Below are 16,174 nucleotides of genomic sequence, written 5' to 3'. Positions count from 1 at the left end.
TTACCTGAAGGTGCTGGGGATATGGTTCGGAAGGGCCGGGGCGTGCACCAAAACATGGGAGGAGCGAGTAGCCAAGGTACGACAAAAGTTGGGCATGTGGGGGCAGCGATCTCTCTCCATTGTGGGTAAGAACCTGGTCATCAGGTGCGAGGCGCTCACGTTGTTGCTCTACGTGGCGTAGGTCTGGCCCATACCCCACTCCTGCGCCGTGGCAGTCACCCGAGCCATTTTCCGCTTCGTCTGGGGATCTAAAATGGACCGGGTCCGGAAGGACACGATGTTCAAATCTCTGGACAAGGGCGGTAAAAATGTACCCAACTTGGCCCTCATCCTGATGACCACTTTCGTGGGCGGCTGCATCAAGCTGTGTGTAGATCCCCAGTACGCAAACTCCAAGTGTCACTACGTGCTGAGGTTCTATCTGTCCCCGGTGTTGCGAAGGATGGGCCTGGTCACATTGCCGCGGAACGCTCCATGCAGTTGGGCGGTGCCATACCACCTATCCTTCGTGGAACAGTTTCTGCGGGAAAACACCTTTGACCACCGGTCCATCAGGCAGTGGTCTGCACGGAATGTCCTCAAGGCCCTACGGGAAAAGGAAACGGTGGATCCTGTCGGATGGTTCCCCGAGCAGACCGTCAAAGTCATTTGGCGGAATGCCTCATCACCAGAACTTTCAAACAAGCACCAAGACGTAGCTTGGCTGGTGGTGAGAAGGGCCCTCCCCGTCAGATCCTTCATGCACACCCGAAGTCTCGCCCCCTCCGCACAATGCCCCCGCGTTGGCTGTGGTGGGGAAGAGACGGTCGCCCACCTCCTCCTGGAATGTGCCTTTGCAAAGCAGGTGTGGAAAGAGATGCAGTGGTTTTTGTCAAGGTTCATCCCAAGCAGCTCTGTAACACAGGAGTCTGTGCTCTACGGGCTGTTCCCAGGGACGCACACCGAGACAAACATCAACTGCTGCTGGAGGACTATCAATTCGGTGAAAGACGCCCTTTGGTCTGCCCGAAACTTGCTGGTCTTCCAGCGCAAAGAGTTGTCCACCACCGAATGTCGCAGACTGGCACATTCCAAGGTCCAGGACTACGTGCTGAGGGACGCACTAAAGCTTGGGGCAGCCGCAGCAAAGGCTCAATGGGGAAAGACCACAGTGTAAGATTCCCCCACCAAGCTGGACTGAGGGGCTGGATCAATGGGAAACCCCTCGAACTGTATTGTTAATATTCTCAATTGCTGGAAATGTAAAACTGTAATTGACATGACAATTGTGAAACGGAAGGGTTGGGAAGAAACTCATGACAGTATTGAAGGAAACTGATCTCCCTTGCAATGTTTGTATTTTTTGGTGCTGTTTGGAAACTGTTTGGCAATGTAATTTTTACAGATTTTTATGAATAAAGTATATTTTGGAAAAAAAAAAATCTCGTGATGTGGAGGCAAGAGTGTGAAAGTTTATAAAATTAATGGCAAAAACTTAATCAGTATTCAAGTCAGGATCCCATAGCTTCTCCTGCCCTGCCCCTCCATCCTGCCTGATTAGTGACTTGGCAAAAGATAGCAACTATATTAAGCTTCAGCAAAGTAATGTAAAGGCTAGTGGTTTCCTAGATAGAGACAATGGTTTAACCCTAAATGCGATGCTCTTCAGCAACTATGCATTCGTTACATGCACTGAGCCACAGACATTGTGGTTTACAATTCTTCAAAATCCCTGCATGCAAGGAGATTTGAAATACAAATTGAAAAGTCATATGCTTTGAACTCAGGAGTTGCAGTTCTCTTTTGAAAGACACAAGCATAAAATAATGACTTAATTTGTGATCGGTTGATTCACCAATATTTTTTGCAAAAGCTAATTTGAATTGGCCTCCAGCATACTTGTGCCACATGCCACCTATTAGAGTTTAATGCTGGGTGGGGCCATATCATTTCATATTAAATCCAATTGTGTTCCAATCCATAATCTTATGATACTCCCAAGTGTCCTGAATGCACGTCCTTTCCTAACTACATCCTATTTAAGTGGTTGATTTAAAGTTTGTGAAATTGCATACCTACAACCTTCAGGAGATTAATGTTTTTTATTTTCTTTCAGGTGGGTGGGTGTTTGACTTCCCTTTTAAGATGTTTTCGCCATCCAAGCTAACAGCACAAACAGTTGACTGGGTCTTGGTCCTCCACTAATCTAATGATACTAGAAAAAGCACAAAAATAATTTTGAAAACATATCCACTCTTCCTTGTGTGGAAACAGCTGGTTTCCTCTCTGCGAACCCATTAACCACACAACTGGAATACAGAAGTCATGCTGTGGACATGTTCGGAAGGCTTTTTTTCAAAAAATTTAGGTGGCAATCATTTCCATATCCCAATTTGCTGCCTTTTCAGGTCTCCGCTCCCTCTTCAGCAGCACAGCATTAAATCATGTAATACTTTGTACCAAACAGTAATTATGTTTCTGATGCCACTGATACTGAAGACAAAAGCAACAGTTCTCAAAATCTTGAATAGGCTGGAAATTCCCACAAGGGATATTACTGTGAGGATGTTTAATAGGTTATAAATTCTTCTCTCCCACTAAAGCAAGATTCGCCATTCCATTTAAAACAAATGGCTCAACTCCAGCCAATAATATAGCTGAGGAGAAAAAATTTGATCAGATAATATTTCTCATAGCAATTCCCAGGCTCATACATTCCGTCCCTATAAAAATCTCCTCCCACCCCTGCTCTCTTCTATAAAAGACTGTAGCATTTGTAATGCATGTGTGACCATCATTCTGCAATGCCAATAATTAATAGGGTCACAAGTTTGTTACTGTACATCAATTTGAACAAACAGCACCAGTCACCCCAGAATGCACACAGTCTTCAGCAGTAGATTCTAATCTAACGCCATGTGATGTTTTCAAATTTTCCCTCGACCTATTTTATAGAAAATGCCAAAGAAAGCAGTAGACAACAGTTCTTGGAGTGTGAAAAGTATTAGGTACAGCAGGCACGAGTGAATGACAGCACCGCTCCTGTGCAATAAAATACCTGTTTAAAATTATATTTTCTTCATGCTATACGTCTTTACTTTTGATCCCTTTTCCCCTACCGCCTTTCCACAGTCTAGGGAGATGGAGTCGTCAGCCTACCCTCATGCTTCATTGCAGTCATGAGATTTGTGCAAGGACTAAATGTCTCTTGCCTTCTGAATTTCTTCACTACCTGGTAGCAAATGCCAAACTTCCATGTTGAAATACCAGAGTTGTATGTCCTGGAAAGCCTTACATTCCATTTTATTAGCTATTATGGGAATACGGAAATCTATATTGGAAAATTATTTAAAATCTCAATGTATTTATATTTGCAAAATAACCCATGGTGTAGATAATGAAGCAGCCCTTGCTCACATGCAGCAAGACTGGAAAACATCTAGGCTTGGGCTGATAAGTGGCAAGTAACATTCACACTACACAAGTGCCAGGGCAATGATCATCAACAAGAAATAGTCTAAACACCTCCCCTTTCATTCAGTTGTATTACCATCATTGAATCCCTCAGCAACACCCTGGGGGTTACCATTGACAAAAAACGTAATTGAACAAATACTGTGGCTGCAAAAGCACATCAGAGGCTGGACAGTCTGTGGCATGTGACTCACCTATCTCCACAAAGCCTTTCCACCATTCGCAAAGGCACAAGTGAGCAGTGCGATGGAATACTCCTCTATTTGCCTGGATGGCTGCAGCTCCAAACACTCAAGAGGCTATATACTATCCAGGACAAAGCAACCCACTTTATCAACACCCCATCCATTTCCTCCAGCAGTGGCACACCATGTCTGCAGTGTGTACCATCTACATTGCATTGCAGCAGTTCACCACCTTAAGACCAATTAGAGATAGGCAATAAACGCTGGCCAGCAACACCCAGATCCTGTGACTGTATTTAAAAAATAGGTCCAAGAATCGGTTCTGCTATTGGTGTGATTGCATTGTTGTGGTGGCAGTACATAGAGATTTTCAGCTTCATGAGGTGCATAGTGGAGACCAATGAGAATCATCCAAAACAAAAACTGGTGTATCTAAATATAAAATGTAATAGCATCTACCTATAACAAACATGAGAATTTCCAGTGCCCCAGTTCAATTGCATCAACTAAATTAATGATATTCCTTTCATTGTGAAATTACCCCATGTAATGAAAATACAGATAGTAACATTCATTGTTTAAACCAGTGCCCTTCGTCATGAAATGCCTGACCTCGACACAGAGATTCCCACAGAACTACAACTCATGAAAGGCTTCATTTAAGCTCAGCTACAGAAAACAAGTTGATTTCAGGATTGCAATGTCTGTTTTGAAAACCATTGCAGTCAGGCTCAATCTGAAGTAACAGTGAGTTCAGTAAGTTTAAGTTCGACTGCAGTTCAGGAATGTCTTGGAATCACAAGCAGCAGTATGTTTGCCTGAACACAGACTGTTAACTGCAACTTTCTGTCGTCTCCATTTTGTCAGACTGCAAAGTTCAGCCACTTCCAAGTACAGTGAAGCTGGTCTCTTGTAAATTTTATCTACAATGTAAATGTATAAAAGTTTTCCATTGTACTGAATTTCCATTCCACTGTTACGCAACAGTAGTTACAGAGAAACCACTGAAATTTATAAATGCCTTGGGGCGGGGAGGTGGGAGGTGCATTGTATGTTACTTTTCAATGGCATTTTATGATTCCCCCACACAGAAACAAAGACTAACAGGTTAAGACCTCTACTGTTGTAGCTTTTTATTAATTATGAGGCGAACCAGAAACTAAGGGCTTATTTGCCCTTCAATTTTCACCTCAGTAGAAATGCCTCCCTTAGACAGCATGATCCAAATGAGAGCTCTCATACACACAAGTAGTCAAGATTACAAGGTTGAGCTCCTCTCCCACCAGTGCATGGTGCCACATTAGTTGTTCAGTGCAAAGCCTCACCATGTTGTCTCAACTGTTGACCATTGTTCCCATACAGTACAGGATCAGGTTACAGTTAGTCCCTGTGTACCACTGCCATTTTTTTTTTTTTTTTTGGGAGCTTTACTCTGTATCTAACCCCCGTTTTTTTTTAGGGAGCTTCACTCTGTATCTAACCCCTGTTTTTTTTTTGTGGCCTTTATACCCCAGGCCCCTTTTATATATTTTATATCGAGGGGGCCTTTATTCCTCAGGCCCCCTTTATGTACACACTTATATTTTTAAAATAACTTTATTAAAAACAGAAATAAACAAAAACTCAAATTAAAATGCCATTCTCGACGTCAACAATGCACTCCAGTCCCTGCGGTGCCCACCGGTCGCGGAAGGCCTCAAGCGTACCAGCGGACACTGCATGCTCCTTCTCCAGGGACACCCGGGCGCGAACGTAACCACGGAAGAGGGGCAGGCAGTCGGGGAGGACGGAACCCCCGACGGCCCGCAACCTGGACCTGTGAATTGCCACCTTGGCCAGGCCCAGGAGCAGACCGACGAGGAGATCCTCCTCCTGGCCCAAGCCCCTCCACACCGGGTGCCCAAAGATCAGGAGCGTGGGACTGAAGTGCAGCCAGAATTTGAGGAGCAGCCCCTTCAGATACTCAAAGAGGGGCTGCAACCTCGCACACTCCGTGTAAACGTGGAACACGGACTCGTCCAGGCCGCAGAAAGTACAGGAGGCCTGGGAGTCCGTGAATGTAGCACCCTCCCAAGAGCTGACCTTCCGGATGATCTATAAAACATCATGACATTGATTGTATATCTCTCGAGATATACATCATCCTTTTTACAAACTATTTGGGTTGTCACAGCAACACAAAGATTGTGCAACCCCACCCAATTTAGGGTAGTCAAACACGATCACATATTTCCTCATGACAGTAGCTTCACGACAGGGTTGTTCAATTAAATAGCAACTCTACATTCACATGTCTGCCAACGAGTGACAGGGCAACCAAAAACACAATATAAATAACTCGAGCACAAAAATAGCAATATCCTAATAGGCACATGATTTACAAATTTGTCTTAGCTACATTACAACACTTGCAAATCTACACGTTATGAAAAGGGTGACATCCACAAAAGGATAGGCGAGGATTTGTGCAGCAGCTTTTGAGTTGTGTCAGGAGAGACATATCAGTACTGGGAAATGAAAATTTCCATTTCTGGCAGCCTGGGTCAGCATTAAGCAAGCTCAAGTCACAAATAACAGCCAGACGCAGAATAAATGTCCCTTAACCTTGCTACAATGTGTCTTAGCCCACATCTCAAGCTATGTAACTCATGTTCACCAAGAACTGCATTGAGGCTGCCCAGTATCATTTCATGGATTCACATGGGGGTCAAAATTAGACTACAGTGTTGGCACAAAATGGGCAATAGCAAATCAGCAGCTTCTGTTAACACCCTGCCCAATGTCCTTTTCCACTGAAGTCTCATTTGTTCACACTTACCAACATCTAATTCAGAATTTTTGTTTCCTTAATGGCCAGGAGCTCGCACCACTTCAGCCAGTCAGCAAATGGTGTTTTTGCTGGATGGAGCCTAAAGACAAACTAAACAAATGTACTAAATGCTGCCAATTACAGAAGCCTACTGCACTGATTGATAGCAACTCATTTTGAACTTTCAGAATAAACAGCACTTCAGCATCATTTGATCACAATGTTGGGAAAGTTACAAATAGTAAATATACTGTAGATGACCCACCTAGGGGAAGAGGGAGCTTGCATAAAATATGTAATTAAATGCACCAAGCCTTGCAGAGTTTTGAAAACAATTCCTACTAAGCAAATTATAAAATCATGCTTTTCCACTGTTTCCGTCTCTTTCCCAAAAGGCATCCATAGCATACTGCTCAGTCAGCAATTCTGAATGTTCCAGCCATAGACATGGATTATTAATCCCAGTTCTTCTTCAAACTGCCAGCAAATTTGCTGGAATGCTGCACCAAGAGACACATTGGTGACCACAGCTGTCGCTTTCCCCCTTAAGGAGGGCTGAGCCAAGACAACAAACTCATCTCTCCAGGGTGAAAATGAGTGGAATTTGGACTCAGAAGTCCAGCAGTCTAATAAAACCACTGGACAGCTCAGTTTTTTTTTAAATCCCTATAGATTGTGCTAGTTAACTATTTTCCACAGGAGTAGCCCTCCCAGTTTAAATAAATTTGGTGCCAAAAGGTATAAATATTAACCTCAAAACAATCCACCAATTGTAACTGTGGTAAACCCACTCCTGACATTCATATTTAGCCTTAACTATATAAAGTTGCACAATCAATATGTTTCTGCTATTGTTCCTTCTGCTAGGGGAAAATAGACTGCAAAACATTGTGCCTTTCTCAATGAAACCCTGTTAAAAAAGGTAAAACTGATTTTAAAAGAGTATTTTTACATGCTGATATCTCTAAACCTCTGAGCTGAAGGGCATAAATAGTACCCGCGCCAGGCACAAATTACAGATTATTCTGGACTATTTTCACCTCCCCCACATTCAGCACCACTCTAAAGTTCGTCCCACAGCTTCATGAGTCCAGTTTGCCAAAAAAGTACTTACTCCTTCTGAAGGGTTGCTCCACCATATTGTACTTTAAAAAAAAAACAGGGTTATTTTACTATTCAGGTACTTGCTTCAGTTATTCAGCCTGTGCTCAAATGAAATAACAATCAGATCTCCTACCCAACCCTCTATCATCCCATTCTTCCACTGACTCCAGACATTTGCACTTTGTGGTATCACTTAACTGTGATCACCTTGCATACTAGAGGAATAATGGTTATGTTAGTGGAATAATCATCCAGAATTATCAATTCAAATCCCACCACGACAGCTGGGGAATTTAAATACAGTTAGTTAAATAAATCTACAACAAAAAGCTAGCATCCATAATAGTGACCATAAAACTACTAGATTGTCATTACTGTCCTTTTAGGGAAGCAAATCTGCAGTCCTTACCTGGACTGGCCTATGTGACTCCAGACCCACAGCAACATAACATGAGACTGCCATCTGAAATGACCTAGCAAGCCAGCCACTCATTTGTATCAAAACCGCTACAATAGGCTGCAGCAGTTCAAAAGGACGGACCACCACCACCTTAAGGACAATTAGTGATGGGCAATAAATGCTGGTGTTGCCAACGACACCCACATTTCGTGAATGAATACAAAACTGACGCATGTGCAGTACAAAACTTGCTGGTCTTCCAGTGCAAAGAGTTGTCCACCACCGAATGTTGCAGACTGGCACATTCCAAGGTCCAGGACTACGTGCTGAGGGACGCAATAAGCTTGGGGCAGCCGCAGCAAAGGCTCAATGGGGAAAGACCACAGTGTAAGGTTCCCCCACCAAGCTGGACTGAGGGGCTGGATCCATGGGAAACCCCTCGAACTGTATCGTTAATATTCTCAATTGCTGTAAATGTAAAACTGTAATTGACATGACAATTGTGAAACGAAAGGGTTGGGAAGAAACTCATGACAGTATTGAAGGAAACTGATCTCCCTTGCAATGTTTGTAATTTTGGTGCTTTTTGGAAACTGTTTGGCAATGTAATTTTTACAGATTTTTATGAATAAAGTATATTTTGGAAATAAAAAAAAATGTGCAGTACAAAAAAAACGTAATGCACATTGCAAATAGTTGCCAGCTAAAAGAGTTGGAGAGTGAGGAAACCCCTGTGTTTCTAGACTTTATAGTAACTACGGATATCACAAACTTACTCTCAGTGGGATTTAGTACAGAGAGATAGTAATGTGGAATGAGAGAATGTGGAACTCACTGCCACCTGGAGTAGCTGAGGCAAATAGCATAGATGCATTCCAAGGAAAACTAGATCAGAGAAATGAAGGATAATGTTGAAATGACAAAATTAAGTAAATAAATGGGAGATGGTATGAGTGGAGCATAAATCTGTTGGCCCAAATGGCCAGTTTCTATGCTATATATTCTATGTAAAACATATTAAACATGGAGTAGCAGGTTGTAAGTTGGCACCTACAACAAATGAGGAAAAATTCAATTGAAGAACTGTGTTAACCCACTCCATTCTCATTTTCTAGCAGTCAGTTACAGATCAGCACCAGAGCTCTGAGTGCACATCGCCTAAAGAAACGGGAGTAAATTAACAAAAGGGCACCATATGCTTCCTATAATATTTTACTAGTTACTAATCATCTCTTCCAGGAATTGCCATAGCTAACAGTCCTGATGAAGGATCCACACTTGAAAAATAACAATTATCTGTCATTTATCACACTGCTATTTCTGGGAGATTGTGGTGCAGAAATTGGCTGCCACTGTATAAATGCACATCTTTCTTTTTGTCTGTTCCCTCCACCGATTCTAACCAACACACTGAGTGTTTGCAGCTCTTTGTTCTGTAAACGTCATTGCCTTGTGATTGAGATTCTACTTGAAGTATGTGTAACACTCAGAATCCATCTGGGTCTTATTTACATGTACCTGAAATAAAAGGGAAACTTGTAGGTATGTGCCTCTTCTAGACATCCCAAAGCACTTTACAACGGATTATCACTCAAGTGATACAGAACCAGTATTCACAAAACTGGGGTTGGATTCAATTAGCAGCTATGTATGTATGCATGTACTGTGTTCTATAGCTACAATAAATGGCGAGAGATTTGTTTCGAGATGTTTTTATTCGTCAGATGAGAATTTTCCATTTCCCAAATAAAAGATGAACAATGTCAAGGGTGGGTGTTTTGAAAAGGCACCGAACCACGGCAGGAACAAACAACAATGCACAGTAGAGAAGGAAGAAGAGGAAGATAGAGAAATAAGAGAAAGAAATAGGAGAACAAAGGGCATAAAATACTGAGCAATGGGAGAATAGATAGAAAGAAAGGCAGTTGGACCAAAAGGAGGGGAACAAATGAGAAAGATGAAGATCAATTTGCATGCATCGGACACAATGTGCTAGACTAAAAATTTTCCATATCATGTGTTTTGCATTAAATTGCTACTGAAACCAGATCCCTCGCATTAAATCAAGACCTCTCTATACGTGCACTTCAGACATATTATAAATACAGTTTAAAATCAATTTTGCTGAGATATGAATCTTGTATTGAACAGGCTTTTCTCAATTGTCTCTACTAACAATGCACCTGATCTAATATATATTACAATACAGCCTCTGAATGCATTCTTCAGTGCAAACTTTTGATACAATGCAGCAGCTGAAATGGGATGCACTAACTACACAAGCCACTGCCCCACCACACAGCACAACTGAGGCAGAGGTGAGGCTAAGGGCTTTAAGATTTTTGTTTACATTTTGTTTTGGCTGTAGCAGTTGTCGGGTAATGGTGCCTTGCTGAGTTTGGAACTTGCCTCCAAAAATCAACAGCAGCAATGGTAGGCCCAGGGAGCTAGTAGTGACAGAAACAGTGCCCACTACTATATCTGGTATATTTGTTAAATATTAAACTAAATAGTGTTACAAGCAGGTGAGGAAGGGGTCTCAGGCTCCCCTCTGACCCCTTTCCTGGTTTGACTCTAACAGGGTTTAACTTTTAAAACAGTGTTTATAGCTTAACCTCAGTGAATCCTTGCTCACTGCACTCTAATTGTAATTGTAAATGAGCCAACCAGACAGGTTTTCTTGGGTTTAAACAAGATGCAAGTTTATTAGCCTTACCATTAGTTAAAATTACTAAAATACGTGACGCAACCATGTATAAGAGATAAACACACACACAGATACAGAGGAGGCGAAAGAATAAGGGTGGGGGGGCTGGAGTAGGAAATGGAATTCAGTTGCTGTCTTTAGTTTTGCTGTAAAGTCCTTGATTATAATTGAAGTCTTGCAGTTCTTGTTGGGGCCCAGTGTACACTTTCAAACTTGTTTCCCTAGTACCAGAAAGCTGAAGAGGTCCTCTGTCGAGGCTGAAGCTGCTTCCGTGGTAGAGGCCTGCTTTAGGTCGGGAAAAAGAACCCAACTGAACCACAGCGGACCCGAGCCCGACCTGCAAGTCCCTCCGATTTGGCCCGAACCCGTCACTACTCGGCCCAACCCGACCATCCCTTTACTTACCTTCCTGATATCGAACCTGCAAGAAATTGCAGCGCATGCGCGAGACATCATAGTGACATCACTCGCTCACTGCGCAGACTCAGTTGCGTCCCGGACTCCCAGCTCAGGTAAGTTTTTTTATTTTTAATACTTACCAGCAGAGCACTTACCGTGTGTGTCTGGCCCGACCCTACTCAATCAGGACTCGGCCCGACCCAACCCCGAAAGCCGGCCTCAGAAGATGGGCCCAACTCGAACCCGACACATGTCGTCGGGTCCAGGTCGGGTAGCAGGCCTCTATTCCTTGGGTCCCTGGGATTTTGCTTGAGAGAGAGAGACAGAGAGAGATGTACCTTCCTTCTTTTTGGTTTTCAAATTGCAGTCTGCCCCAAACCTTTCTGCGAGGCTCAATTCAATCACTTCCCAGTTTGGCCAGCAGGTTAGTCATGTGACCACCTCTTTGTTTGAAACAGCATCGTAAGCGAGGGCTGTTGATTCTTCAAAGCTTACTAGACAGACTCATTGGGGAGGGGGGTGGGTGGGTGGAATGCTGTCTCTTACAAGTTCAATCGCTTTCAATGTCCTTTGATCACCACTATTGATGAAACCCATCTTGCCAATTGAATAAGAGAGCACTCCCATTGTCTCTCTGTGCAGCTCTCAGAATGCAAATGTGCAGCCATGTTTTAGCTGTTCAGCTCTGTGGTCCTTTTAAACAAGTTATGTTCAATGACCAGTAAAAAGTTCAAGTAGTATTCCATATGACGAAATTAATATGTTTCTAGTTGGCAGGTGTGGTTTCCATCACAAAAGACCACACTTAAAAAGCTACAGTTCAAACTGAATGCATTACCACCTGGATTTTCAGAGTGAAAAATTAGGCTTTGTTCTTAGCTGCTAATGCCTGACTATTAATTGCAAGAACCAAAAAAAGTGACATTTCAATAGTTTTAAAGTGGCAGAGAGTGGGAAATTTCTCAATGTGAGGAATAACATTAATGAACAAAATGCACATCCATCTTTTGTACCCCAGGTCAGTATTCTGCATTTACAACTCAGAGCATGGGCTATGTGCACAGTAAAGCTGTTCAGTCAGTACCAGTTAGTGCTACATTATGAGGTTGTTTTGTATTTTCAGTCACACCCACAATGAACTGGATGAGAACAGCCCAAACCGTACTCATTCAGCCCCTTACACTCTACAGAGAGGGATTGTTTAAATCAAACTTCATAGATTTGGCCTGTTTTGATGTGTTTGAGTTTTACTACACAGCTGGGAAGTAAGTGAAACAGAGGTTATTTCAGCCTGGAAATTTGAAACTAGATGAAAGTTTTCCTTCTGTACCAGTCAGTCCATAAAAGACCAGGATTTTCATTAAGTGGGCGAAAAACAACTCCAAATCCATCAGGCTCACCACTGTCCTCTACTGGTTATAGATGAAATAGGTTTAGGCAGTCGGGTGCAGGGCCACAAACACATGCTATTGAATTTGGCACAAAATCAGTCATATTAATCTCACTCAAGTGAAAGATTAGATTATAGATTAGATTAAGATTAGAGATACAGCACTGAAACAGGCCCTTCGGCCCACCGAGTCTGTGCCGAACATCAACCACCCATTTATACTAATCCTACACTAATCCCATATTCCTACCAAACATCCCCACCTGTCCCTATATTTCCCTACCACCTACCTATACTAGTGACAATTTATAATGGCCAATTTACCTATCAACCTGCAAGTCTTTTGGCTTGTGGGAGGAAACCGGAGCACCCGGAGAAAACCCAAGTTAGATAATAACTGGTGTAACAAATGGAAATGTTACACTGGTGCTGTATGGGGTGCTATTCTGAGATCGGGTTGAAGCAAACAAGTAGGGTAGAGGTAGTGAAGGTTTAACCTTCAGCCAGCCATACCTAGCCTCACCTGGAGATACTGGTCACTGACATCAAGGCCCAGAAAAGTGGTAGACTGCCACTGTAATTCCAGCAGGGGTTTGCCAGGGTAGCTGCAAACTCTGCCAGGACCCAGATACACCAAGTGGCAGAGCCCTGGGAATTCCTGCTATGCTTTGAGAGCAAAACCTCCAACCTCCCCTTAAGACAACATGATGGGGGAGGATTCCAGAATGCCGGAGATCCTGTACTGTGGCACTCAGTGGAGGCCAGGTGCACCAAGCTACTTGGGGGGGGAAAAAAAGACAGAAGTGAGGTCCAACTGGGTTTGAAGCCTTAAGGAGAGAACTACATTTGCTTTTGCCCAAACATTCCCTTTAAAAAAGGAGTGTGCACCAGGGGCAACTCCTGCTTATTTTCAAGAGATGGCCTGGCAATCACCAACATGGCTAGCAACTTAACATTATGGTATGCACCCCATACAATCATGCATCTCTCTGCCCCGCCCTGCCTCTGCAAACTTCTGACAGATCAACAATGGAGGCCCAAGACGCACACATGCTGGCATTTACACTCAGTTATGCCCCCTGTATTTTCTGAGAGGTCCAAATGGAAAAATGTTCCATTCTCTATTGCTGATATCTCACTCTACCATCAGCACAAAGCTCATCATAAATATTCTGCATGCCATATTTGAAAATAGGTAAGGTTTATTCAAAAAGAAACGCGACAGTTTCAACCAGACAAGAGGAAGACGCGAATCAAGCTTCAGTTCCTGCGACAGCCATTTTTCAAACTTAAAGGAGGTTGATGTGCAAACATGGAGACAGCTGAAACTCAGTATATCTGTTTTCAATAGTGGTCTAGAATCTGAGCTCGCGTTGTGTAAAATGAAGTTGGAAAAAAAAACAAGGTCTGGGTTTTCAATCAGCTACAAGAAGTGCTGCAGTGCCCGCTCTCCAGGGTCTTGCATGGGCTTCACTCCTGACTTTCCAGCTATGAAAGGTCATAGACCTGAAACGTTAACAGTTTCTCTCTCCACAGATGCTGCCTGACCTGCTGAGTATTTCCAGCATTGTCTTTATTCCTGACTTTCCAGCCTAGACTGTCAGAGGGTGAAATGGGTCCCGGGTGCTGATGCAAAATACCCATTTTGCACTCCCACTCCAGTTATTTTTCTGTTGACTTCATTCACCCACTTGACACTCACACCCAAGACCAACATCACTCCCTTCAGTTCCTGTACTCTAGGACCTCTGTTGACGGATAGACCCTGCAGCAGGCGCTTTTCTTGGTATCCATGCTCATTGTGCATTGCAAGTTTTATTTGGCTGTTTCCAACTGTCTAAAATCCTCAATCTGCTCTGCTTGGAAACATTCCAATATAAATAGTGCAAACCTAGAAAAAAAGTTTATTAAAAACAAAGATCCTGGGATTTCAGACAAATATGCAAATGAGACACTCAGGTTATGTCACTGATCTCATGATAGAAAATCACTGACTTTGAAGTCAAAAGAAATTATTGAAGTGATTGTAAATTTGCTTTGCACGTTCAGTCTGGGTAGGAGAGTAGCCAGAGGTTCATGTGGAACGGCAAAAGAAATCTTCTTCGGCAGTTCTCCCAAATCGTCCGCCGCAACTTCGGGGGGGAGACCCCGGGAAAGTGCACAAACGGGGGATTCTGAAGTTAAGGTGGACGTTCGGGAGAAGCAGCAAAGAAATTCCGGTCGGCGTATTCTTGAGCAGTTTTCAGGAGGTGGATTTCAGGAAATTGGTTATGGACTTTTGGTGGAAGTGAAGTGTAACGCTGAGTCTATAAACTGGTGAAGTAAGTTAGCGGTCACACATGGAAAGCCAACACAGTAAATATTAATTCTTTCACCCCTATTCTCAACATGCCATGACTTGAAAGGGGCTTCACAGCCGCTTTTTAAGCTGGGTCCATTCCAGAAACAACTCAGTGAGGAAACTTCAATTCCACAAGTGCCCTGTTGGCAGCTGCCACAGGTTTACTGAACTGCAAACACTCCAGCGCCATTTATTTTTATTTTAAGAAGTTAGTAACAGCGATTGACTTGAATTTAAATCACATAACCAGCCAGCTTTCCAACGGTTTAGAAGCTGAACTTTCTGGCACAAACACTGAATAACCACACCCCTTTAAAATCTGGCCCTGGTTGAAATAGCATCTGCTGATGCAAATTACTTTTCTAAACTTCTCGAGATAATCCCATTGGGGTTTAACCCTCCCGATACTTCGGTGACTGTTTGAAATGTAAAGATTGAAGTTAGAAGAAGTTTGGCGCCTTGAGCAGTCCATGAACTCGGGAACCCGATCCTCCAGGGGCCGCTAAACTACAAACACAAGAAAACTTCCAGCGCCGCTTCCCTTGGAAAGAAAATAGTTGCTGAGAGCTCGCAAGTTTTAAATTGAAAGAAAAATCCATCCCCAAACTGTATGCATGCAGCCCTAACTCGCATCGAGTCACCTCTTAAGCCAACCAGTAAATAAAGTACAGCTGACAGCAATATTAAACTCACAAGTAATAAAACGTGTGTGTCTCTAAAAAGAACTTTCTGCTTTAGAACTAAAATTTGCAAAGAAAGAAAAAAGTCATTCATTATTGCAAATATTGAACTGCTGGTGGCATCACACCGAACCTTACTAAACGCGACCTATTTGTTCCATTTCTTTTCCCCCTTCTGGGAAAAAATCCTTTTCTGTCCACGTTTCAGAATTATCAGAAACATCTGAACTCCGAATGTTATTGTTTAACGTGCAAAGTTTCCGGTTTACTCACACGATGTATCAAGCGAAGAAAAGTCCAAGCGTGAGGGTCCGAGTTCGGGCTGTTTATCGTAGGTTTGGCAGATGTGTTTTTGAAAGTCTGGCTTCTGAGGCGTCTCCCTGTGATGTCAGTTAACTGGGCGCGGTGAGTGCATTTCACTTGGAAATTTCAGCCACACAAGGCTTTCCCAAACACTCCAGTCACCATCACACCCCTATCTGCAGTAACTCACCATCGCTTGACTCATCCTGTAAACAGCCTCAGATGGAAATCCATGTTGAGACTTAGCAAGTAAAACATGTCAGCAGCAAAATAATTGTTTCCCTCCTGACTTATAGGAGAGACTGGGATTGTTCTCCTTAGATCAAAGAAGGTTAAGGAGACATTTAATAGAGAGTTTCAAAACCACAGAATAATACAAAGAAGAAGAGGCCCTTCGGCCCAT

The 16,174-nt window shown here is 43.0% G+C and overlaps 1 protein-coding gene across 1 annotated transcript in view; it reads right to left on the bottom strand.

The window, feature by feature from the left end:
* emp2 (epithelial membrane protein 2) overlaps window positions 1–15,935 on the bottom strand; it is a 40,053-nt gene extending 24,118 nt beyond the window's left edge. The window contains exon 1 of the mRNA XM_068056396.1: window positions 15,742–15,935. The gene's annotated coding sequence lies outside the window, so the exon portion shown is untranslated. The remainder of the gene's footprint in view (window positions 1–15,741) is intronic.
* Between the last annotated feature and the right edge of the window lie 239 nt (window positions 15,936–16,174).

This window comes from Heterodontus francisci, chromosome 24 (assembly GCF_036365525.1).
Source record: "Heterodontus francisci isolate sHetFra1 chromosome 24, sHetFra1.hap1, whole genome shotgun sequence".
Taxonomy (NCBI): domain Eukaryota; kingdom Metazoa; phylum Chordata; class Chondrichthyes; order Heterodontiformes; family Heterodontidae; genus Heterodontus; species Heterodontus francisci.
This window is presented reverse-complemented; position numbering and strand designations above follow the sequence as displayed.